Here is a 26,048-nt window from a genome sequence, read left to right on the forward strand (position 1 = left end):
ACCTCCAGAACGAGGGGATGATGACCATCGCATTGAGCTCCTTCAAGGAATCTCACCGCCTAACAAGCCTCCTTATCGAGTCTCACAAGCTCAACAAGAGGAGATCATGAGGCAAGTACATGAATTGGTAGACAAAGGGATGGTGAGGCCTAGTTCCTCTCCTTTTTGTTCTCCAGTCCTTTTAGTGCAAAAGAAAGATGGTACATACCGTATGTGTGTGGACTATCGAGCACTAAACCATATCACTATCAAAAACAGATTTCTCGTGCCGCCTCAGGTAGAAGATTTGTTTGATAAGCTACAAGGCTCTACCTACTTTAGTAGGATTGACCTTAAGAGTAGCTATCATCAAATAGGATAGTGGATGAAGATATCCTAAAGACCGCGTTTCGCACAACGTTTGGTCTTTATGAATATCTAGTCATGCCTTTTGGCTTGACTAATGCACCAGCTATGTTCAATCGTCTAATGGAGAAATTTTTTAGACCTTATCGTAAATTCACTGGAGTGTCCTTTGATGATATCATCATCTACTCCAAGTCTTTGGAGGAACATAAGCAACATCTCCAAGTGATTTTTCAAGCATTAAGGGAGAATAAGCTTTTTCTCAACCAAAAGAAAAGTGAATTTTTCCTTCAAGAGATTCAATACTTAGGTCATATTATCTCTCAAGATGGTATCCGTATGGATCCATCAAAGTTAGAGGTAATAAAAGCATGGCCTAACCCAAGGAATCTACATGAGCTAAGAAGCTTTATTGGTATGTGTGCATACTATAGACGCTTCATAGCAAAATTCTCTCAAGTAGCAGGACCACTACACGACTTAACTAAGAAGAACATTAAGTATGTATGGACTGCTAAGGAGAAAAATGCTTTGGATAAGCTCAAAGAGAAACTTACTTCCCAACCAGTCCTCGTACTTCCGGATCTCTCAAAGCCATTTGAAGTCCAATGTGATGCTTGTGGTGATTGCCTTGGAGTAGTTTGCTTCAAGAAGGGCATGCCATAGCATATGAGAGCCGAAGGCTCAATACTGATGAACGAGTCTTGGGAATTTATGAGAAAGAGCTTTTAGCTGTTCTACATGCCCTAGACACATGGAAGCACTACTTATTGGGGACTCCATTCATTCTACGAACCGATCACCAAAGTCTCAAGTATTTCATGACGCAAACCAAGCTTTTTGACAAACAAATGAGGTGGGCATTTTTTTTTCACAATTTAATTTTCATATTGCTCACGTTGCTGGTAAGCACAATCAAGTGGCCGATGCACTTTCACGACGACCAAAAGTTAATGAGGTGTCTATAGCTACTCACAATGATCTATCTTCTGTGATAGATGAGTATGCTACTAACCCTGACTTTAGAGACATAATGTCAGCCCTTGCTTTGGGGAAGAAAGAGGAACCATTCACCTTGCAAGATGGTTATCTTCTCCACAACAATAGGCTATGTGTTACACATTCCCTTCATGAGAATGTTATGTATGAATCCCATGCTCCTCCATATGCAGGGCATAGAGGTATTCAACCTACTCTCCGAGGAGTAGAGACATACTTCTATTGGCCTACCATGAAAGTGGACATACAAGAGTATGTTTCAAAATGTGTAGTATGCCAAAAGACTAAGTATGATAGAGGGAAGCAACCTGGATTACTCCAGCCATTGCCTATCCCACATTCACCATGGGAGAGTATATCCATGGATTTCATCTTTGGATTACCCAAGTCTATCCATGGGAATACGGGAATATGGAAAATAGTCAACAGGTTTAGCAAGCAAGCACATTTTATTCCTGTCAAAAAGACTATTAAGGCACATCAAATGGCAACTATCTTCATATCTCGGATTTTCAAGCACCACAGATTACCCATATCCATCGTGTCAAATAGAGATCCTAGAATGATCAATAATTTTTGGAAAGGTCTCTTTGAAAATCTAGGAACAAGATTGAATTTCTCTTCAACCTATCACCCACAAACAAATGGCCAAAGTGAGATAGGCAATCATACGATACTCGATCTACTCAAGAGTTTTGTTACCGAAGTAGATCAACGCTCACAATGGGAAAAGTACTTACCTTTTGTAGAGTATGCCTACAATAATAATGTACATACTTCTACGGAAAAAGCACCTTTTGAGATCATTGAGGGAAGACCTAAAAGTCCCTTGCTACTCAAAGTACATGGAAAGATCTTCGCCGCCCGCCGATGAGTATAGCCGTGACCTACAAGAATCTTTTCAAAAGATTAAGGAGGCTATATCCATCTTTCAACAAAGGCAAAAAGGTTCTGCTGATAAGCATAGAAGGGCTTTAATATTCAAAGAAAATGATTGGGTCTTACTCAAGTTTCCTAAGGCTCGATTAAGGCAAATGACGGGCAAAAATCCTATGGGCCATCAAAAGTATTATGCTAAACTAGCAAAAAGATACTATGGTCCTTTCCAAATCTTGAAGCCCATCAATGAGACGGCTTATCAACTCAAGTTGCCCAACGATTGGCTCATACACAATGCCTTTCATGTAAGCCTACTTAAGCCCTACAAAGGAGAGCCACCAAGTGAACAAATTATTGAAGACCCTCCCGAAGTTGAAGACCAAGAAGAGGTGCTACAACCCGAAGGTATCCTTTGGCATGAAGACAAGGTACTACGACATGATAAGATTATCCGACGGTATCTTATTTTCAAAAATTATCCTTTTGAAGATGCTAGATGGATTCAAGGAATACAGCTGAAGGATAGTATGAACCTTGTTAATGCTTACAATGCTACATTAGAGTAAGCAAATGTACAAATTTCTTTTAAATGACTCATGTAATGTCATAAAATCTAATATCTAATATCTAACCAACCCAAATGATTTTCTCATATTGAACTGATCACTTAATGTGGGAGAATAAACAGAAACAAGGGTTAATATATAGACATGTGCTTATAGATCTATCTCAACACGGGGCCAATGGTAAAGGGGCCCAAATGGGAGATGGTCTATCAAAGAGCAAGGCTAACCAATGGAGCATATGACCTTAGGGTTAGCTTCATTAAAGACCTCCAATAATGTGTGTAAAAGTCCTTTGACCTTAGGTAAGCTAGGGCTGAGCTTGAGGCGAGAACCCGACCCAGCTCGAGGTGCTTGTCCTGCTTATCATGCTTCATGGCTGAGGTGCTTGAGGTGCTTAATGATTGAGTTGCTTGAGATGCTAGGGTTGCACTTGAGGTGAGAATCCAGCCCAAGCTTCAAGTGCTTAAGGGCCAAGCTTGTGGTGGGATCTGTGCCTATGCATGAGGGGCTTGAGGTGTCAAAAGGTCAAGATTCAATCCATACAAGGAAGGGGTGAGCCCTACAAGAGGGGGGATGAGAGACAACACCCACACACTCACACAAGGCATGCATGGTACAAAGAAATCAAAAGGGACACTTGTCAAGTTCCTCCTCATGTTGCCCTCATGGTGTGCCTGAAGCCTATTGGTTGGCCACCCAAGGGGTCCAATGATAATTTAGGAGATTTAATTAATTGATTTTTCATTTATCAAGTCCTCTCTCTCAAAGGGGAAAGGGGGACACTTGTCCCAAGACTACCCTTGCTGCTTGTAATGCCTCCTGCTTGTGATTGGCTAGGCCTGGAGGGGTCCAATGAGCTTCAAGCATGAGCTACAAGGGGGGATCGACCCAAGCAAGCTAGGGGGTTGCTTAGGGGGTATACACACTCACAAACACTCTCATTGTGTGCTATGCAAAGTGCAAGAGCTCCCTCTCCTTCTCCAAGCAAGTAGAGGTTGAGAGCCTACACCAACACTCTTGGCTATGGAGTGCAAATCCAACCAAGAGCCATGCTTCAATGCTTAAGCTTTCCATCTCCTTCTTCTTCATTACTATGTTATTATGTATGCTAGCAAGAAGAGTTGTGATAAGTGAGGAACTAATACTTTCTCCTATGAAATGTTTCTTCTTCCTCTTCCCTACCCTCCTTCCCTGCTAGCTCTCTCCACCTTCGAAGGTGTTTGAGGTCTTGGGATAGTTAAATCTTTCTTCAAGTTTATGTTATGCTTGCTATGCATGAAGTTTTCCATCTTCATTGCATCACCTAGGTCACAAGGAACACAAAGATTGTATTGTAACAAGTCTCTCTTAATGGGAGAAATCATAATACAAAAGCCTATTGGAGGGGGGACCGGCTCCACATAAATCCAGTCCTCAATAGTTGTCATGTTCTCTAAATTCTCTCTCTTACAAAAGTATTGTTCATGCCAAGTTAACTAATTGCTATGATTATGCTGCTATCTTCAATTATGTTCACCCACTATGCTCACAAAGTCATTTCTCAAAAGTACTCTCATTAATGTCCACTACTCTCAAGTTATATAGGCCAATTCCATTACAATAGCGGTGAACACAAATCAAATCCCTTATCTATCTACAAATCCATATATGACAGCTCCAGCATACATGCTCCAAACTAGTACACCACTGCCGACAGCTCTCACGAAAGAGAGGTTGGTGCAATTAATGGCAATTACAGTTCGGAAGCTAAAGGAAGAGATATTGAATGCTCTAAAGCCTCACCTGAAAGAAGTCTATGATGTAGCCCAACAAGCAGCAGGACCATCTATGAGTGTATCTTCAATGAGGTCAAATGTCTGGTGCCGGAAGTGTAATGGTTATGACTACTTAGCAACTGAGTGTGATCGAGGGTAGTACCTGATCAAGTTTATACATTATTTTCTACATACTGCTTAAAGAATAATCACCTAGAAGAAAATTGCTTTGTAAAACAAGTCCATGAGCATTGTAGGTCGATTCCGTTAGATCCTAACCATTTTTGTGCGCTTTGCAACTTTGCAAAAGGAATTTTTTGCAAAATTCTGCATGGTTTTGGAGTTATCTACTTCAAATTGCAGGGTGTTCTACTCTTATAAGTTCTTCTGCATACAAGCCCTTTGCATAGCATGACTTTTTTGGTGTGTCTAAGTGTATATGTACGTGCATGCAGACATACACTTGCACATTGATATGCAGATGATGTATGCATATTGTGGTGATTTAGAGTGCTTTCGGAGCCAATTTGCTACATTCAGAGAACTCAGATTGAACTTGGTCGTGCTCTTGGTTTTCACATTTGCGGTTTGTTCTCAGTGAAGAGAGTGTGGGCTGAAAATTTTAGCAAATTTATGTGCATCAGTTGAGAACATTTGGTGGATGTATGTACTCTTGTGAACTCTTAGAATTGAAGAGCGGATTCATTAGAGGTTATGCATTGACGCATGTGATTGAGTCGATTTCGGAGAGTGTGGTGCACGGATTTGTAGAGTGTTTTGAAGGCATTTTGGCATGATTGTGAGCTTATTTTCACATAATTTGGATTCTCATTTGATGCATGTTTGGTGCATGCTTTGATGCTTGTTTGTATTGCCATGTGGATGCACATGATGCGTGCTTTTTGGTGATGATATTATTTGTTTTGAAATGGCATAAATGGGCTGATTTTTGACTATTTTTCAGCATCAATTTGTGCCATATATTTGGCTAGTTTGCGTCCAGGTTCTTGCTAGTAATTGCCTTGGAGGCTGCAACAACTCTTAGACATGGTTTAGCATCGGTGGTAGTTGTCAGCCAAAGAAGGCCTTGAGCTTTGGGAGGATAGAGTTGACCACTTTAGCATGATGTTGACTTTGACTAAAATACTCAACATAAAGCTTTTTCAACTTGGTTGTTACGACTTTGTGGAACTTTTTGGGAAAGAGATACTCTTAGGTGAAGCTCACTTTGCAAATGTTTGTGCTTTGCACTAAGAGGCTCGAGTGTCATTATTGATTTTAGCTTCATCAAGTCCTTAGTAATTGGTTTTAAGAAAAGACTAGAGAATTAATTGAATTTTGCTCTAGTCTTTGCCTACATCTATACATTGGTGGAAAATATTTTCCAAGCTTATGATAAACTTAGAAAATTCACGTTTACGTTGATCAATAAAAATCCAAGTCTGGTAGGCCATCGAATTAGGCTTAATCCCTTCATGCATTGAGGCTGAGCATAGACATTGGAGCTTGATTTTGTCCTTGAGACCAATTAGCAACCTGGTATCTTCAGCAAAGCCCTGTTTCTCCATTGGTTGTAGAGCTGTTTGCACTACTTCATGAGTTTTTCATAGGCCCATCAACTCTTCCTACGGGGAATGACTCACTCTATCAAAATTACAAAGCTAGACCTCACAACCAATTGACTACTCAATGAGAAAATGAGTTTCATATATTGTTTGATTGATAAGACTTTCTTACAAGGCTACGGTAAAAATTGATATTCTCAATTGGTTGAGCCTCAATAATTGCAATTTCAAGATCGTGGGTGACCAAAAAATAGTGACCTAATGATAACATTAGCAAGAGTATGCTATGAGGATGGCATAATCTATGCAATCTAGCATATGCCACTAAAAATGGTGTTTCCCAGAAGGAACATGCACAATTCTTTTCAACATTCCCCTCTTGAAATATAGCATAAGACACGTCTACATGAACACTTCCCACCTTAGAGGTGTTGCATGTAGAAATCATAGGAGAGTCTTACCTCTATCAAAGCAGTGTCCAAACGTGATCTAATTGCATACTACACAAGGAAGGTCTTACCCTTGTAGGGAAGTGTCCAATACCTTTAGCAAAAAATGTTAATTGCATTGGACAAGATAATGAGCCACTAGCTTTAAGGTGAAAGAATGATTGGGTCGTCAACTAATTTGGTGGTCTCAATTAAACCACTAACACATTCCTTGTATGTAAATAATTATAGAGAGAGAGGGGGGGGGGGGGGGGGGGGGGGGGGGGGGGGAGAGGAATATATAAATAAATACACACACACACACACACACACACACACACACACACATATATATATATATATACATATACATATATATATATATATATATACATATACATATATATATATATATATATATATACATATACATATATATATATATATATATACATATACATATACATATATATATATATATACATATACATATATATATATATATATATACATATACATATACATATACATATATATATATATATACATATACATATATATATATATATATATATATATATATATATATATATATATATATATATATATATATATGTATATATACACACACACACATACGTACACATATATAGATATAAACACACACACACACACACACACACACACACACACACACACACACACACACACACACACACATATATATATATATATATATATATATATATATATATAGAGAGAGAGAGAGAGAGATGGAACACTATAAGAGGAGAAATTGAGAACTGCTTCTATTACCGCGAAATAACAAATGAAAAAGGAGAGAGAAAAAGTTGTGTAGGGGGTAATATCCGTGATAATAGATGCGGCAATGGTTTATCATCAATATGCATGGTAATAGACGCAAAAATATATCTGCGACTATTATCGCGTATATTGCCGCGCCTATTACCGCGGATATTACCGCTACATGGCTATTCAAACATAAAGGTGCTCATTTGTTGGATGGCCCAATTGGGGACACCTTTTTTTTTACCTACATAAAACATATGAAACATCAATTCTTTTTTAAAAAAATGTAAGAAATATATAAACAATAGAATTTGAATGTAACTTACCTTGACAATTTAAAGTGCAAAGGACCAACTATTTAGCAAAGTTACAAATAAGATAGAAATTTTAGTTCATTTGTATATACATATGCTCATAAAGTTTTTCTTGTGCAACATTGGGACTTTAAGAGAGGACTACAAATACTTTTCTATCTGTTCAAGTTCTTGTCCTCGTCCATAGGCCCGTACATTTGATCGTCCTGACTCTACATTAACCAAAACCAAATTAAACAAATTAACAACTCAAAACAATTATTGCAATATGATTTGTCTAGACTTTCCGCCTGTAGATATCCGATCACTGAGTCGAATTGCTCGCAAGAGATGTGATGGTTCTCCCACAACCATCGCCAAGTTTCAAATTATGTGTACCGCTCTCGAAACTTAACCATCTCTATGGTTGGTCGACTCAGAGTGATGTTTTCCTAAGTTAGCAATAACAAAAGCAACAAAAGAAATTCATTAACTAAAACCTTTTTTGAATCGGTTTAGGTTCCAATTTAACCAAAATTACATATTTGTCCTTCCAAGTTGCTGTGCATCTCGAACCATAGTGTGTGGAAGTTTGTCTGGCTCAAGCTTTACGTTGTTGTTTGTAGGATGAGCCCGTTGCAGCTTGTTCATCCTTTTTCTCCATTGCCCACTCCCACTCCGCATTTGCCATGATGCCTCCACGATAGCTCCTGTCTCGATCTCTAACCTGACTAGCCACTGCACGCCAGACACTGAACTGCTTGTTTTGCAAAAATGTTTTAATGTAGCCCTCCAACCACTGTGATGAAAATTTCTCATTGGGGGCATTTAGGAATTGAGTATGCAATGCATCCTTGATGTAGCGTGCATGATTGTGCTACTGATCTCCAAAATTTAAATTCTTATACATCGAGTGTATAAAACTCTGAAAATGGCATCGAAACACCTTGCCCTGTGCTGTTCCAAAGTCCACTTCCCCGCCATACTTTACTCTATAGTGGCACCCGTATGTGTCTGCCACGGGTGCATCAATATCCTCCTCCTCAGCATCAGGGGTGGCACGCTCTGAAATAGGGGACTCCGTCTCCCTCCCAACTACCAAAACAAGCGAGGCCACATGGTCCCCCACCGCTCCGCTTCTCGATGCTCGCTTCTCTGAGACAAACGTCTACGCGTGCTACCAGAAGAAGTGTGATGACGATGCTCAGGTGAAGCAGGAATGGAATGGAGTGGCGTGGGGCCTTGCGATGGAAGTGGAGTGGGACCTTGTGATGAAGGGGAGTAGGTCGATAAGAAGGGATCGTAGGAGGTGCCGTGAGTGCGAGGCTCTGGATGTAGCGAGTCCCTCCCTAGTTTCCCCACGGTGTGGAGTGTTGAGAAAGGCCGTAGGCCGCAAGCTGCTTCTAGGTGTAGTGGCCAAACAACCCCTCCATCGAACGGAGGTACTCGTCTCGTAAAGAGTGTCCATTGGAGGTCTGGATCTACCACCAGTGGAGGAACTTGGGTAGATGGATCGGCACCTACAAATAACAAAGAGAAACCTATACTCATGCTCACAAAAAACTAGTTACAGATGAGCTTAATGTCTTTGCTTGGACTTACCGCCTCAAGACTCGGGTCCACTGGAGGCGATGTCCACCGTGCATGGGAGCCCATCTGGGACATGAATCCACCACCAGATGGCTCGTTTGACATCTACATTATAGGTTGATAAGTATCATGACCTAAACTACATCTAATATGCATACCGCTACATGCGTACATCCAATCCTCTCTCTACACCTAAACATATGTATAGAGTGGGTAGAGATAGATAGAGATTAAAGCTTCAGTTACTACTTCTCTTAGCCTTTGAAAAATGCACTCAAGTCACTACACCTGTGGTTTAGAATATTGTTTATTGCAAAGAGTAGTGGACTGGGTTTAGCAGTGCTAAGTTGGCACCAGTTCCTATCAAGCTTGCTAATAGCTCAACAATGGTTAAGCCATAGGCAAGTCTAAAAAGACTCCATTATTAAGACCATAGTTCTCGGTGGTGCCCCCAAACCCTGTAAACAGGCATGCCAGTCAAGATAATTAATTTCAGTCCCACTTTACCCTGTTGCAATGAACAACTCCGACCTTTCATAGATTAAAGGAGTGCATCTCTTCTTAGGTAGAGAATAATGAGACCTAAGCTCTAATCACTAACTATCTATCACTAAACTCTCTTTATAAAGACGTAGAGAGGTGTAAGAGGAGGGTAATAGAGTAGAGAGAAGAAGAGCAATAAGAGATTTTGTACTCCTATTGCTCTCTCCCTCTTTCTCTCTTTCTCTAACTCTCCATCTCTATCTCTTTCTCTCTCTCTCTCTCTCTCTCCCTATTTTCCTCTATCTCTCTTTCTCTGTACCACTTCCTCTCTCTCTCTCTCTCTTTCTTATCTCTATCTCTTTCTCTCTGTCTATCCCTCTCTACCCACTTCTCTCTCTTTCCCTTTCTTTATTTCTCTCTATTTCTCTCACTCTACTCTCTCTCTCTCTCTCTCTCTCTATCCTCTTTCTCTTTCTATCTCACTCTCTACCCTCTTTCTACGTCTCTCTCTCTCTCTAACTTTTTATTTTTAACTCTCTCTACCCTATACTCCCTCTCCAATATATCTATTTAAACAAAAAAAAATCTCTTTTTTTGTAAATCTTCTCTATTTACTCTAATCTCCCTCTCCTCCTCTCCCTTACTCTTCTCTTTCTCTCTACTTTCCTCTCTCCATTTTACTTTTTTTTTATACTCTAATATTTCTCTCTCTCTCTCTCTCTAAACACCACAAAAAAAACCCTTTGTTTAGGCTAGCATAGAACTCCCCTCATATTCCCTGAGCATCTAAATGCTTAGAGGAGAAAAATGGGAACCCAATTAAGGGAGTTGAGGTTTGGAGGGAGTTTTTTTTCAGATTTTTTCTCAACTAAGCAATTTTTTTTAAAGAACTCGCTTCACTTTAAAATCAATTTTTGGAGCTTTTTTTCTTAATTTCTCTCTCTCTCTCTCTCTCTCTCTCTCTCTCTCTCTATATATATATATATATATATATATATATATATTCCTCTGCCCTTTATATATATATATTCCTCTCCCCTTCTCTTTCTATCTCTCACTTCTCTCTCTGTCCCCCCTCCCTCTCTCTCTCTCTCTCTCTCTCTCTCTCTCTCTCTCTCTCTCTCTTTTGTTTTTTGAAAATATTCAAATAGAGCTTAGGCTTAACAACCATCTATTACAATGCTCCCATCACTAGAGCGTGGTTGTCTTGGTGACTTGCTCCTTGACTAGGCAAGTCTAGTACACTAAGGAATGCATGAAGAGACAAAATAAATTAACCAAGTTTAAAATGCATGGGGCGTCATGCACTTCAAACTTAGCGAACAAAACCAAGGTACCCTTTGCGATATGGGATGATGAATTAAATATGGATAGAAAACTTATTTTTCCATCTGCAATTCATGTTAATTGCTCCATTATCCACCCTTCACCCCACTACAAACATGTGGAAGCCAGCGAGTATGTCGGGCAGGGAGGGCAACAAGTAAACTCTTCATTAATCTCCTAATGCATGACATGCGGACGTCCTTGAACCAAGGCTAGCCATGTCTGGACCTCTTGTAATACGGAGGCGTATCATAGTATTAATGAACATACTCCATGGAACATCTCCAAGAAGAATCCAGTCCCCTTCTTTGTCTTCATAGGTCAGTACAAACTCCGAACTTTCCAAGAAATGAGCTCTAACCACCATTAGGGTTGCGAAACATGTCTTCTACAGCTGATAACAATCCATCATAAGATTTGCAGGTACTGAGATCCATTATACCACCGATTGGAATCCCATCCATATTGACCTTCACATAAAATGTTGACTGAATACTATCATGCTCCTCCCCAATAGGCTTGAGGCGCACAATAAGGGTGCTCCTTTGATAGGATCAAACATGGGGCCAACCTACAACCTGACCCTTGGAAGGAGGAGCCTCATCTTGACTTCCTACAATTTGCAGATTTGTATGTTTGTTGCAAAATTTAAGGTCAATCTTAGATTTTCACAACAGTTCATTATCTCCCTCCCTCATTATAGCAGTAAAAAAAGCCTTACTATTTTGGCCAGATACAGGCTGATAAAAACTAGGACATGGATTATTCAGGCAATGCCAAGGCCTTGCTGGTGGATAGGATGGCACCCTCCATGGTACTGAGCAACGAAGTGACGTTGGCAGTCCATATGCATCACTTGTCAACTGTTGCCAATCCCTTTGTAAAGCACATGGTGAAATTGAGGAAGACCTCCGTCTACCGCTACGCCTCTAGCTCCTTAGTGCAAGTGGGCGACGTGCCTCTGAGGGAGTTCTGTAATATTGTGCCATAAAAGTTGGAGTATATATTCATTCTGGAGGGCTCAAATGCCGGGGCCTCTCTTGCACAATTTGCCCAACGAGTGATAGAGGTTACCCCAGGGGTCATGCACAAGCTATCGGGGGTGCAATCCACACAAGGTTGCAATGTTGTCAAAGTCACTTGCTTGCCGTCCTCCTTTTGTTGCCTAGAACAATCACTCAACAACTCTTCATCGTTATCCTCTTGGTGTCCCCGTCGTCATTTAGGATCCTCAAAATGTAGGGACCTTATTACGCATTGTTGCAGCCTTTGATTGGGATGGGTCTTCCTGCTGAATGGTTGTTGTGACCTGCTCAAGGAAACGACTCTGCGGGCATCTCGAGGAGCTTGCTTTTGGGTTCCCATAGCATGTGGTAAATGGAATCAATTTCAGTCCCCCTTGCAAAGACAAGAAAAATGGTCAACATAAAACAGACTCGATGGCTTCTAACCAAGAAAACTTTGATCAATGGTGCAAAAAAGAGGATCAAATGTGCACATCTATATCTGAAGAGCTTGGCAACATAAACACGCAAGAGTTCTTAATCCCCCTTCTCTCTCTCTCTCTCTCTCTCTCTCTCTCTCTCTCTCTATATATATATATATATATATATATATATAAAGAGAGAGAGAAAAAGATAGATAGAGAGAGAGGGGGAGGGAGGGGGGGGGGAGAGAGAGATAAAAAGCTCGCTTCGAAAAGCTTTCTCTCTCATCGTTTTTTAATGGAATTATCCAAAAATTAATGCAAAAATTAACCAAAAATTACCAAAAATTTGCAAAAATTATCTGAAATATACTCAAAAAAATTTAAAAAATTCTCCACACATTGGGGAATAGTGCAGCCAAATAAAATTGTACAAATCACATCAATTCAATTGCCAACAATATTATCAATAAAATCAGGACTAAGCAATTAAACCGGCAAAATAACCGACAAAATCAGGTAAAAAATTGACGCAATTAGAGTGTGTAAATCCCTGTTTTGAGCACAAAAATGCAGCATTTAATCATTACACACATCATTTATGCAATCAAAACATTGAATCGACCATGCAAATTAAACACTTTTTTAGGCACACACACACACTAAAAAATTGGCAGTTTTTACCAATCTTTAGGTGCGCACACAAAAGGGTTAAACTTGTCGGATTTGCAATGTGACTTCACAAATCATTAGTTGGGCATGAGCACAACACAGATCAAGCATCACAATTAAAAAATCATAACGCACACATTGATTTCTAGGTGCACAAACATGGGCAAAATAGTGCACACACACCTAAAATTAGCATACACACACTCAATTAGAATGCACACACACACTTGATTTTAGTGTACACCCACTTGAAATTGACCATCCAAGCATACAATTAACTCAATTAGGCATCCAATTAGCAACACACATTCATCAATTAGCAATTGAAACTTGTCAATTCTTAAAAATTTCGGCATTACGACGGCGTGAAAACGAATAATCGTAAAATTTTCAATCCATAACATCAACATTGCTTTGCATCAACATAGTATAGCGTTACATTGCATCATGGTGGGATCTCTACAAAATTCTACACATCTCTAGATTCTAGGGAGGTTGAGAATACCACCTTGATTACCTTTCCGTTGAAGATCAATTGAATGGTCGAATGCTCCAATCCTTCATAGCAAATTAGTAAATTAGCAAAAATTAATCAAATTAGCAAGGGGTTAGTGTGAAATTAGAGTGTGTAAACACACAATTGGCAAGATACGGTCACACATTAGGGAATTATGAACACAATGTTTCATGCGCACACATTCAAAATTCACAAAAACATAAACACACAAGTGAAATTAGTGAGGGAACGCATTCGTTTATGCCACAATTACACTAGCGTAGGCCATTGTCCCCGGCAGTGGTGCCAAATATTAGAGGTTCCATCGTTGCAATAGCTCCAATGACCAACAAAATTGTCGATACAGAGGGATGAGCTACCCGGCTAGGCATGGAAACACTCAGACGGTTAGTGAGCTAATCGTGGCAACACAAATGGTTAACTCTACGAGGTGAGCTTCTTGGCCCATGGAGGAGCTAAGCCGCAATGAAGGGCAATCTGCATATCCACTTCTCTTCACCTCTAATCAACCCAAACACACACACTACGATTGCAAAACGCACACAACACTAATCCTATCATGCAACACACTAATCGCAAGCACACACACATAGATCTATCGAGCACCACACTCCAATCAAACCTACATGCACACACAACAAAAGAGGGCAATCATGCAAGATTAGAGAGGGATTAACCACTAATTAGTTAAGATCTAGTTAATTTAAGCATCATAAGCAATCATAAGAAGTAAGAGAGAATGAATTATTGATTAGTGTTAATCAAGTCTCATGAGCAAGGAGAAGCTCAAGGACTCCATATCCACACACCTCAAGAGCTCTCACCAAAGATTGCTCTCAACAAATGAGCTTGAGAACCGTAATTTCTTTTACACACTGCTTTATATACCTAGGGTAAAAATATGCATGTCCGACCACCCAAGGACTTTAGGGCTCCACCACTTAGTGAATCTGCAACCTAAGCATAGTAATTGGCCTATTCTTTACAGCTTGGAACTCCCATTGAGCCCGTAACACATTAAAATATTACAATGGCTTGAAATAATTTGGGAATTTACAATACGTGACCATTTTGGAAAAACGTGGAAAATGTGTAACTCCAATCTTTACTGCTTCTTTGCATTCATCCTTGATGTGGATTCATACGTTTTCGGTCTTTAACAGCTTCTGTTAACTGACGTTGACTCAGTTAACACAATCATATACATTGTATATAAACCTCGTAGGCAAGCTGTCTATGGAGTCAGAACCAAATTTTGGCATCTACCAAAAACCTAGCTTTTCTACTGGGGACCCCCTCGACCCCTACCGAATGGTGAATTGATGATACAGAAAGGTTCTATTATGTTAGGACATGCTACAATTCAAATCCCATCTGATTTGGTCGAGCTGACAGGCCGCTATGGTCAATTTTTGGTCGGTCTTCGTGCAGTGCTCGACTCTAGGGTTTTTTCTAGGGGTTTAGACTAGCTACCGGCTGTACAAAATGGATCATTGATGAGTAAAGAACTTACCCCTCATGTCTCGTGTGAGACGGCACTGAAAACGGGCAACTGTAGACTCCGGAAAGTATGCGCGAAAGAGGTCGAAAAGCTCTCTCTGCAAAGGTGACAAGTGGAAATGAAGTTGTTTTAGCCTACCTGGGATATCTATACCCGGACTTCCCAAACCATTTCCCCCCAGATTCCCCCGTTAGTCCTACTAGGCCGTGAAATCTATGTTAGCCTCAAAAATTTCCCCGATCGGATTCCTTTAGCTCATTTTGCGAAAATTTTGCAAAAGTAGGTCTGGCCGCCTAATTTAGGCTTCCCGCTTCCATCTTCTCATTTCATTGAAAATTTTTGTGCTTGTTCGCCTTGTCTTTCTTATCACCACCGTGTCTTCCGTTTTTCCATCTGAGCTCCTTTGCTATTTATTTTTAATTTTTGACATGTTTATTGAAAAAATCAAAGAAAATAACAAAATGCACTAAAAAAGCAAAGTGAAAATCCAATAATTAATAAAATTCATTGAAAAACACAGCTTTATTATTTTTTATTGGATTTCTTCATTTTTAAGTCTCATTATTAAGAAAAATGATGAAAAATAACAAAAAAGTACTATTTTTTGATAATTTTATGATAGTATATACACTATTTACACTCATCGGGAAGATATTATCAGTGAATTTTTCCTTGATGATGAATTATAAGGGCATTATTAGGTAATTTTGCAAAAAATCACACGTTAACATCGAACTTTTTTCTCCTTCTTCAAACATTGTCCTTAATTACTTAGTGCCCTTCCACCCCTCCTAGATGGCGTACTCCGGGATGACTGTGTGCATGGGTTGAACAATCGTGTCTTATGCATAGCCGTGGTTGGCTCTACCATGCTTTGAAGATCAATGCAATTCAAACCACTATACTGTGCAAGAGCTGGGTCTTGAGTAATTAACTCAAGGGTTTCTGATGTCGATGCTTTCTGATGCTGTCTTCCAAAGAGAAAATCTTGTAGCTTGTGTGATCTCTGTTTGATTGTACCATTAGGATGCTTCAACACGCTGATTGCCTGACCTGTTGGTAGCACTTTTGACTATTGTCGAGCTTTTTCTCGCCATTGGTAGGTTGGTTTGCTTGGTGTGGAATGGTGTGGTGGAGTCTTCTGAGACATAAGTCTCCATTGCTTGATTGTTTTTACTGTTTGTTGAGAAGATAAGTGCTCCTTTTTCTGCCAAATCCATTTCAAGTTAGGTTCCTTGCTTGGAGATGCTCGTTTCTGTGTTTTGACCCTTGGAACCTTCTTTGGTTTTGTCGGTGTTGTTTTGGGCACCCAGATTTGAATTGGATTGTCCTTAAGCTGTGCTTTTGGTACCCAAATTTGCATGACTCCTTGCATGCTACTTGTAGCATTTGCTTATTGAGAGGATGGAGAAGATTGATTACTTCGTGGTTTGGTATGTTGATTGCTTCCTTTCCATTCCTCCTTGCTTGGTGCAATTCGAACAATAAGTTGCCCGCCTTTAGGTGATAGCTTGAGCTAACTTGTATCCCAATATGGTACTGCTTTGTATGTCCGCATCCAGTGAATTCCAAGAATCATCGTCTCATTCATGTGTTCATCTGGTAAGCATACAAACTGATCAGGATATGAACATCTATGTACTATCACATTCAAGTTGACTACTCCCAATGTTGGGGTTGGGTTCTTGTTGCATCCTTTGATTGTCGCTATTCCTGTTGTCAAAGACTGACTTGTTGCTTTCTTGTACGTGGAATAACTGACTGCATTTACTCTAGCTCCTGTGTCAACCAAAGCATTTGTGCTATGATTGTTGAGCTGTACTTTGATGTGTAGGTCCATTTCTTCTAACCATTCATCATCTATTGAAACTGCATCTTTATGCAATTCCCATCGTCGATAATCTATTTCCAGAGTGTTGATGGGAATAGGTATCTGTTGATTCCTGAGAGCAGCTTTCTGTTTGAGTACCCAAAGCCGAGCTTCCTCTTGGGCTTCATCAATAACCTGTTGTCGTTTAATCCTCCTTTGCTTGGTTGCATGCATTCTTTCTAGCAATTCATTGGTTAGCAAAAAATTGTATTTCTTTAAACGGCATCCACTAATCCAATTAGCTATTGGTTCACCATCTAGGGTGGACAACTTTACTGGTCCACTTGGAGATACATCTTCAATGATAAACGGTCCGTTTCCCTTTTTCTTAAACTTGGGAATGTGTTGCTTAAGGGAATAGATTAAAACTAAGTCCTCTTTCTTGAAGATTTTTGTTATTAGATGGGAATCAGAAAACTGTTTTTGTTTCCGTTTTTGCGCATAGATGTGAGATACGGCAGTTAACCTTTGCTCATCTAGCTTTTCTAAATCTTCAAGCCTTTCTGACAATTCATGTCCAGTCCACTCAAGATCCTTAGCTACCCTTAATGTCGGCAATAGAAATTGTATTGGCAGTATGGCCTTAGGACCATAAACAAGGTTAAAGGGTGTAGCATTTAAAGCTGTTTTGAATGAAACTTGATAAACCCATAGAGTGGCATGGAGATTCATTTCCCAGTCTGCCCTTCCTGAACTAACCACTTTAGTCAGTACCCGAGCTAAGAATTTTGTTCGTATGCTCAGCTTGTACGTTTGCCTGTGGGTGATAGGAAGCTGATTTGTTATGGATGACCATAAACTCATCAAGCAAATCCTCAATTACCTCATTAAGGAAATGAGTTCCCTGATCATTGACAATTTCTATTGGCAGTCCATATCTTGTGAATACATACTCATATAAGAACGCAGTAGTGGTTCTAGCTCTGAGTTGCTTTAGCCTCGGCCCACTTGGTCAAATAGTCCATAGCTACAATGATATATTGAGCTTGGGTTCTATAAGCAGGTGGTGGCTGTATCGGCCCAACAAAATCGATACCCCATTTTGCAAAATCTCTAGCCCCCATCATTGGTCTTAAGGGCATGCTATCTACACGTGTTGGCATTTTTGCGCGTTGACAAGCATCACACCTTCCAACATATTCTTTGGCATCCACAAAAAGTGTTGGCCACCATATGCCTGTCATTAAGATTGCTCTTGCGGTGGTCTCACTAGAAAAGTGACCTCCAGCTAATCCAGCACGTGCTTGTTCTATAATCGGAATATACTCGTCTTCATTTGCACAAAGAAGCAAATGCTGATCTTTACCTCTCTGAAACAATTGGTTCCCAATAAGAGCATAGTCTCTCGCTTCAGTTTCAATTGCTCTTTGACAGCATTTACCCATATCCTCAGGAAAGGCTCGCCTTGATAAGTAAGTAATCAGATAGTTACTCCACTTAGGAACATGTGACATTTGGAACAGAGTTACATGAGGTATGGGTATTTGTTTTTGACATTGAGGACAATCCTTTACAAAAGATTGAACATCACTCCTCATAGTTGGCCAACATACTACAAGTCTCAAAATTCATTGCATAGTTTGATCTTCCGCAAAGTGAAGTCCTACTATGGTAATATGTGCTTGGCTTAGGTACTGGTTTTTCTCCTCAGGATTAATGCATAAGAGCAATATTCCATCTCGATTTCTTTTGTATAGCCTACCAGCTAGTAATGATACATAGCTGATTGCTCGATTAATCCGATTGTAATAGGAAGTGGTATTTGTGAATACACTTGAGCTATTGTCATCAATGATACCATGTTTTCCAACCATCGAGGTATCATTTCCACGGAGAACAAATTGGCATCTGGTAGATCATCGGCTACCCGTTTAGTTGATTCTCTTGAAATAATCCTTGACAAATGATTTGCTCTTTGATGTGTAGTGCCCTTTTTTACAACCACAGTGAATCAAATTCTAGAAGAATGATGAACCATCTCACTATTCTTCCTATGTTGCATGGCTTGTTGACCAAATACAACAAAGCTTGGTGGTCTAAAAAGAACACAAACTTGTTGGCTAATAGGTAATGTCTATAGTTTTAACAGCATAGATCATTTCTAAGCCTTCTCTTTTAGTGGTAGTGTAATTCTTTTCTGCCATGTTCAAATGTCGACTAGCATAAGAAATAGAAAAGTCAATTTTCTCATCTCCTGGTTGAGCTAGTATACAACCTATGGCAAAATTGGAAGCATCTACATGTATGTGGAATATCTTATTCCAATCTGGTGCTTTCATTATTGGAGCTGAGGTGAGAGCTTGCTTAAGCTTCATGAAGGATTCTTCACATGCCTCGGTCCATTCAAAGTGTGTAATCAAGCTATACATGGGTTTTGCAATTATAACGTATATGTAAATGAACCGTCTGTAATATCCACAATGCCCCATGATGACTTGAATCCCCTTGACTGTTGTTGGTCTAGGCAAATCAACAATGACATGAATTTTTTCAATATCAGTAGCTATGCCATTTTTAAACACTATATGTCCAAGAATTTTTCCTTGTCTACCCATGAATGTGCACTTTTTTGGATTTAGGCAAATCCTATAAAGTCTACATTTTTCGAATACCTTTTTGAGGTGTTCAAAATGTTCAGTTCGGATTGATGAATGTACGCATAGATCATCCATGTATACTTCCAAGAATTTCCTCAGATATTCTTTAAAAGCATGGCTCATCAATCTTTGAAAGGTGGCTGGAGCATTAGTTGACCCAAAAGGCATAACCCGATAGGAAAAAATACTCCATTCCGTTGCAAAAGCAGTTTTATGCTGATCTTTTGGGTCAACCAGAAGTTGAATGTATCCCGAAAAGCCATCTAAGAAACTGTAAGCTTCTTTTTCTGCAACTTGTTCTAAAACATGCTCAGTGATTGGAAGAGGAAAGTTGTCTCTAATCATAGCTGCATTCACTTTTAAGAGATTGACACACACTTGTAATTTTCCATTCTTCTTTGGTACTACCACAATTAGAGACACCCAATCTGTGTGTTCAATTTTGTAAATGAATTCAACTTCCTTTAGTTTCTCAATCTCTTCCTTGGTTTTCCTGGCAAATGTTTCATTATATGTGTATGTCCTTTGTCTACTTGGTTTCGCATCATCTCTCATGGGTATGGTATGTTGATAAACTTTTGAATCAACACCCTTGAGATACTTGTAAGACCAAGCGAAGGTATCTCAATGTTCTTTTAGCAAGCTTAGCAAAAGCTCTTCTTCTTTCCCTGGTAGGTTGTTTGCAATGTAGGTAGGCCTAAGTTCTTTCCTTGGTTCAGCCAAGTCTATTATTTTCACGTTTTCGGGCCCTTCGTAGGACTCGCCTTGTTTCTGTAATTCCCTAACAGGTTGTTTGACTATGATCTTTTGAACTTGGAGGGTATACTTTGTGTAATGGGAGGGAACACTCATTACATCCTTACCATCCTCTTCCGTGGTTTCCATTTTGGTCGTATATATCTCCTTTAGAGCTTTTTTCAACTTTGGATATTTCTTTTTCCGCTCAACTCATGTCATGATTGGCCCCTTGTCCTGTTTGTTTGGCTTTGCTTGAGTATCCTTCCTTGTTTTTCTTGATGTTTTTGACATTCTGGATTTTTGTTTGAAGGATATCTGTTAGTGATTTTGTCCTTGACACAATCATGTACCTCTATCTGCATCAGGAATTGTATTCTACTGGAGACTGATGGCATATGTCGTGTAATTCACATTTCTGGTGTCTCTTTTTTGTCTATACCATTTTTGTCTTCTTGATTTTTGGTTAGGAAAGTCAAAATACTTTTCCTCCTCTCCTTTCAAGAGTAGCTTAGCTCTCACATGTTCTTTTTTTGAACCTGAATTTCTGAGGTAGCTGAGTGTTCGTCTAACTCATCTGTTGCATCGTAGTAGAGGTCTGAAAAGACTTGTTGAGCTTTCATCAAGTCCTTGGGTTCATCATTTGCATCTTCACTATTGAGGGTTGAAATCATTTGGATGGGAATTATGTCGTAGCCATTCTCATTGCAAAATTGAGTAGGCGTAGACGTATTCACACATACATCCATTTCGCTAAAATTTGAGTCCACTCAAATGGCTCAAACAAATGCTCTACTGGAAAGTTTTCAAGTTCATAGGCTTCGTCTGTGCAATCCCTTTCTAGAATGCATTCTTCTCGTTTTAAACTCCCATTTTCTGAAGCTCCACACATCCAAATAGGAGTGTCTTTGTATAACCAGGATGGAAGCTTAATTTCAGCCAAAGAGACTGAATCAAACTCTTGTATGGGTGTTTTCAAGACATCTCTATAAGTCTGATCTTTTAGATTTACCCTTGTTATAGATCCCACTTGCTTCAAGTACAGATAATTGTTTCCCCAATCTTGGATAAGCTGTACCAGTTGCATAAAAGGTGTTCCCAATATGATTTCATAATTGAGTTTTTTCCCAAAGTCTACTATGGCAAAAGTGTGTTGATATTCAATTCCAAAGGAATTGACTATCACTTTTTCAAACAGCCCTAATGGTCTCTCAATGTGTTTGTCAACCAATTATAATTTTATTCGAGTTTTGTCTAATGGCTGGTTGTCCCCAGGATTACCATATTACTTTCGTGGCTATGGCTATGCCTGCTCCACTATCTAGTATTGCCATGGTTTCAGTGTCATTATATTTCACTGGAAGGGTGGTGTTTCTTTCTTCTCCTTCGTAATATTCTCCGACTTTGTTCATTGGAACAGATCAAATCTCTTTGTTGTCCATTTAGTTTTTCAAATTTCCTAATTTTTTGAGATAGACCCCGTTATCCCCACCTTCTCTAGGGTTTTCTGTAGATCATTCCATAAATATGGTCTGTGTTTTAACAGTCCTCCCACGGTAAGAGTGCATTGGATGGATGTAGACATGATTGAATGAATGTTGTCTACTTCTAGGGTCTGTTCAACTCTTTTTACTTGAGTGGTCTTACATACTATGGATTCATCTTTGTTATCTCCCAAGTAAGAGGGTTATGTTTTCAAGGTCAATGGTTTAGACATTCCTGAAGCTTCAGATTTGCAATCCTCGTACAAGGATTGTACATCCACGTTCATATCAGAAGGTAGGTTGTCCAACCAAACTTTCTCTATAGGAGCTGACTTTAGAGTTAGGATCCCATCATTGATCTCTCTAACTTTTTTCCATAAGTGTCCTGGCTAGTCTTCCTCTACGAATGGAATTCTGTCTAAGGTATCTTCGCTGTTCGGCACTACAAGTTCTGGTTCTTTTGTTTCAAGGTGAAGTTCTACCACCACATCGGATTTTTCTTTAGTGTCTCTTACCACAAGCTTCTGAGGTTTTGCCATACTTTCAAGCTTGGGTTCTTGTTTTTCCAGCATTTCTTGCGTCATTCTTACCAAATTTTGATAAGCTTCAAGCTTAGCTACTTCCATGTCTGGAGAGGAATAATTCTTCCGTTTGTTTTCCATGTTTTGGCCTACTTTAAGTCCTGCTTGGTAGGCTTCCAAGGTTGCATTAATAGGCTCAAAAATATTATCAACCAAAATGGATCCTCAAGATTTCACGGTTGTTTCCTTAATTTCACTTCCAGTTTATTTCACCTTCTTCTAGAATAGATTTTTTGCTTTCTCCTCAATTTCAGCCCGTTGTTTCTGTTTTCTCATCTCATATCTTTTGCTTCTTCTTCTTTTGATTCTTTGAGAAGAAACTTTTGTATTTTTTTAATCATCAGAGGAGTTGTGTTTCTTTTTCTTAGCCTGGGCTCTAATGATTACCTTGATTGGAACAATCGGTTCACTCTCAGATGAGATATTAGGTATCACTTGGACTACGTTTACTACTGTTTTACCCTTGTTTAAAGGATTTTTAGGACAATCTTCCGAAAAGTGTCCCCCCTTTTTGCAACATTGTATGCAATAGGCTTCAACTGGCTTGGGATTTTTTTCGGGCTCGAAGCATTCCTTTTTCCAATGATCATCTGCACCACAGTTGTGACAGTTTTTTGTTCTTGGCTTAATCATGGGTCTTACCATGGGAGGTCTGACACCTTGATTAGCTACATAATACATTGGTGCAAGCTCTGGTGGAGCATAAGTCACGGTTTCTTTCATTAGTGGTGGATGTGAATTGTACCAATCTCCCTCTACCACTACTGTAGATGGACTAGGCTCAATATAGGGTGTAACATGCACTAATGCTTGTTTATTTATGACTCCTTCGGAGTGCTTGTACTTTACAGGCACTGCATTATGTCCTGGATACGGAGGTTGTTGACCCAACACACGTTGAGGTCTTTCCATACCCATCGGTGGTCTTTGAGCCTGGGCCATATTAGACTGATATCTGTACATGGGTTGTCCTTGTGGCCTCCTAGGCACGTATTGAACATTCCCATCATACTTTGGTCGGAAGTAGCACTCGCGGGTTCATGGTTGGTCCATTTACCCTCGATTGCACACCATTTTTGTGGCCTAATTGGTTGTCCCTGTTGAGGTATCCCTTGTCCTGGTCCCTCATAGGTGCTTTTTGCATGTTTTTCATCATGTCGTTCATCCTTTTGAGCATATCTTCTATGGCTTAAAGTGGTGCTGCAGTAGACGTTCCCACTTGTGCTAGTTGTGGATGTTGTTTTCTCGCTTTGGTTATCCTTAGGGACATCTTCGTTGAAAATATCACAATTGTCTCTGAAGTCAATAGCATCTGACACACACTCTTCTAGGGTTGTATGCTTCTTGCTATACAATATAGCATGAAGTTCTTTGTTTAGCAGTCCCTCTAGAAATAAAGATATGAGTCATTCTTTTGCAGGTATCTCTAGCCCTAGGCATCTGGTAATGTATTGTTTCATTTGAGTCGCACAATCCCTAACAGACTCACCATGTTTCTATTTAAAGCTGTAGATTTGAGCTATTGTATTATGTTTGATCTCCGTTTTGGAACAAGCAGCTACAAATCCTTGAGCTAATGTGTTTAAGTCCATGATTGACCTTGGTGGAATGTTTTGGAACCATGTCAATGCTTTTCCTTCTAATGTCATTCCAAACCCCTCAAATTGAGTATGGAAATCGAATTTACGTTCTGCTCTTAGCACTTGCTTAAAGCTTGCTAAGTGGTCATATGGATCCCTTGATCCACTGTATTTTAAGTCCCATTTCTAAAAATCAGGTGGTCTGACGCGTCTATTTGGTTCAACTCCCGATCTCCTGGCGGTTGGTCCTGTTCCGAGTCCTTCAAACCAGTCTGTCGGAAATAGTGACTCATGTAGTCCTGGACTGGCCTTAGTGTCACCTGGTTTTCTTCATGATGAGGTGTTTTTTGGTTTCTTAACATTACTCTCAGATGATCTCTCACTGTGTTCATCTCTTGGAATTGTTTTTGGTCCTTGTCCCAATATCCAATCCCTTATGGAACCCTTGGTATTTGGTTTGTTCTACCTCCTCAGGAGTCATCATATCAACGTTGTTGTTGTAACAATCCCTAAACAGGTAGGTTGGTAGGTATGCTGATCCCTTATCTTTGATCTTGAAGATATAGATGATCTTCATGGCCGTTAGTTGTCCTGATTTGGCATGGGAAGTCCACAGAAGATCTTTTACGTTTCTATCCTCCCAACAATAGACTCCGATCCTAGGATTATCCATATTAAGCCGTTTCAAAAGCTTCAAATCTACTTGATCGTATCCCTTGAATTCTAAAGTTGGTGGTCCTTCTTTTGCTAACATATATGGAATTATGGTGTTTACTTTTAACCCCCATTTGTATATCACGTTAGGGTTTTTAAATTGTACATACTTAGTTCCATTTTTGTCCATGTACATTTTTCCTTGTTTGTTTGCCCTAAACTCTTCTTCAAACTCAATACCATGGTCATCAATGCAAATAGCATACTCCTCGTTAGGGTCCACGTAAACCTGAGCTCCATGGCGATCAGTTTTATAAAATGAGAGTATATGCTTATAGCGCATTGTCGTTCCGATTTTCGAGCGAGTCGAGTAAGAAGACATTTCAGATGTTGAATCTGAAAAAGTGTCTGAGACTTCTTCAAGAATAGTGTGCAATGAATTTCCTTGATTCACGCTTTCTTCGATGGATACTCTACTGGAGGTTTCTTCGAGTATACCCTGATTTCCTAGTACACGACGAGATCTAAGGTTCATATAGACTTATGAAGCCCTCGATAGAGTACTTACCTTTGGATTGACTTGTTGTCAATTCCACTTGATTCGATTGCAACTTTCTGTCAAGCTACCGATTCCTCGTCTGCAAAACTGTCCTGATTATCTATGTGTATCACTTCAAATCGAGCTATGGGAGTCAGCAATTGACTTTCAGATTTGACTTTGGCAAAAATTAGAGGATTAATTTGCAACTTGGAAACTGAGTGAAGATGTACCAATTTGGATCCGATTGAACCCAAAATCGCCCAGTGGCTTTGTATTATGCTGGTTTAACACTGTACAAGTTCAAAAGTCAAAATTGGTGTCCCTGGGTAGCAGTAGTAAATAATCGCAATTATTTAATTTTGCTAGTTTTTTACACTTTTTGGCTTGGTTTGACAAGTATACAACCTGTCAAAGTCCCTGGACAAGTTTGGACAAATTCTGTTCAAGTTTATCAGTTGTTTTGTGTTCGCAGACCCTGATTTCAAGAATCTATCTTAAGTCTCACTTTTGTGATCCAAATTTTACCAAAATTGATTTACGGGGTCTACTTGATATGCTTGACCTTGTGGTATACTCAAATTTGCAAATTTGTCAATTTTTAAAGCAGATGTAAATAATCGTGATTATTTACTCCAGCTATATTTTTACAAATCTTTGTCCCAACTTTGACACAGATCTGTTAAGCACCTCAAGTTAAGGTCTCTAGCCAAGTTTCATCAAGTTTGGAGAAGTTTTGGTCAAATGGTCATCAATTTTCTGTCCGCAGACTAACTTTGCAAATTTGGTCACAATTTTCAATCCAATGATCCAAATCTTACCAAATTTGGTTTGTGGGCTTATTACATGGTATGC

General features: G+C 39.5%; 1 pseudogene; it reads left to right on the top strand.

Annotated features, from left to right (window-relative positions):
* Positions 1 to 11,837: 11,837 nt before the first annotated feature.
* Positions 11,838 to 26,048, top strand: part of LOC147420609 (uncharacterized) — a 31,750-nt pseudogene continuing 17,539 nt past the window's right edge.

The sequence above is a fragment of the Adiantum capillus-veneris genome, chromosome 28, assembly GCF_014529385.1.
Source record: "Adiantum capillus-veneris isolate H3 chromosome 28, ASM1452938v2, whole genome shotgun sequence".
NCBI lineage: Eukaryota > Viridiplantae > Streptophyta > Polypodiopsida > Polypodiales > Pteridaceae > Adiantum > Adiantum capillus-veneris.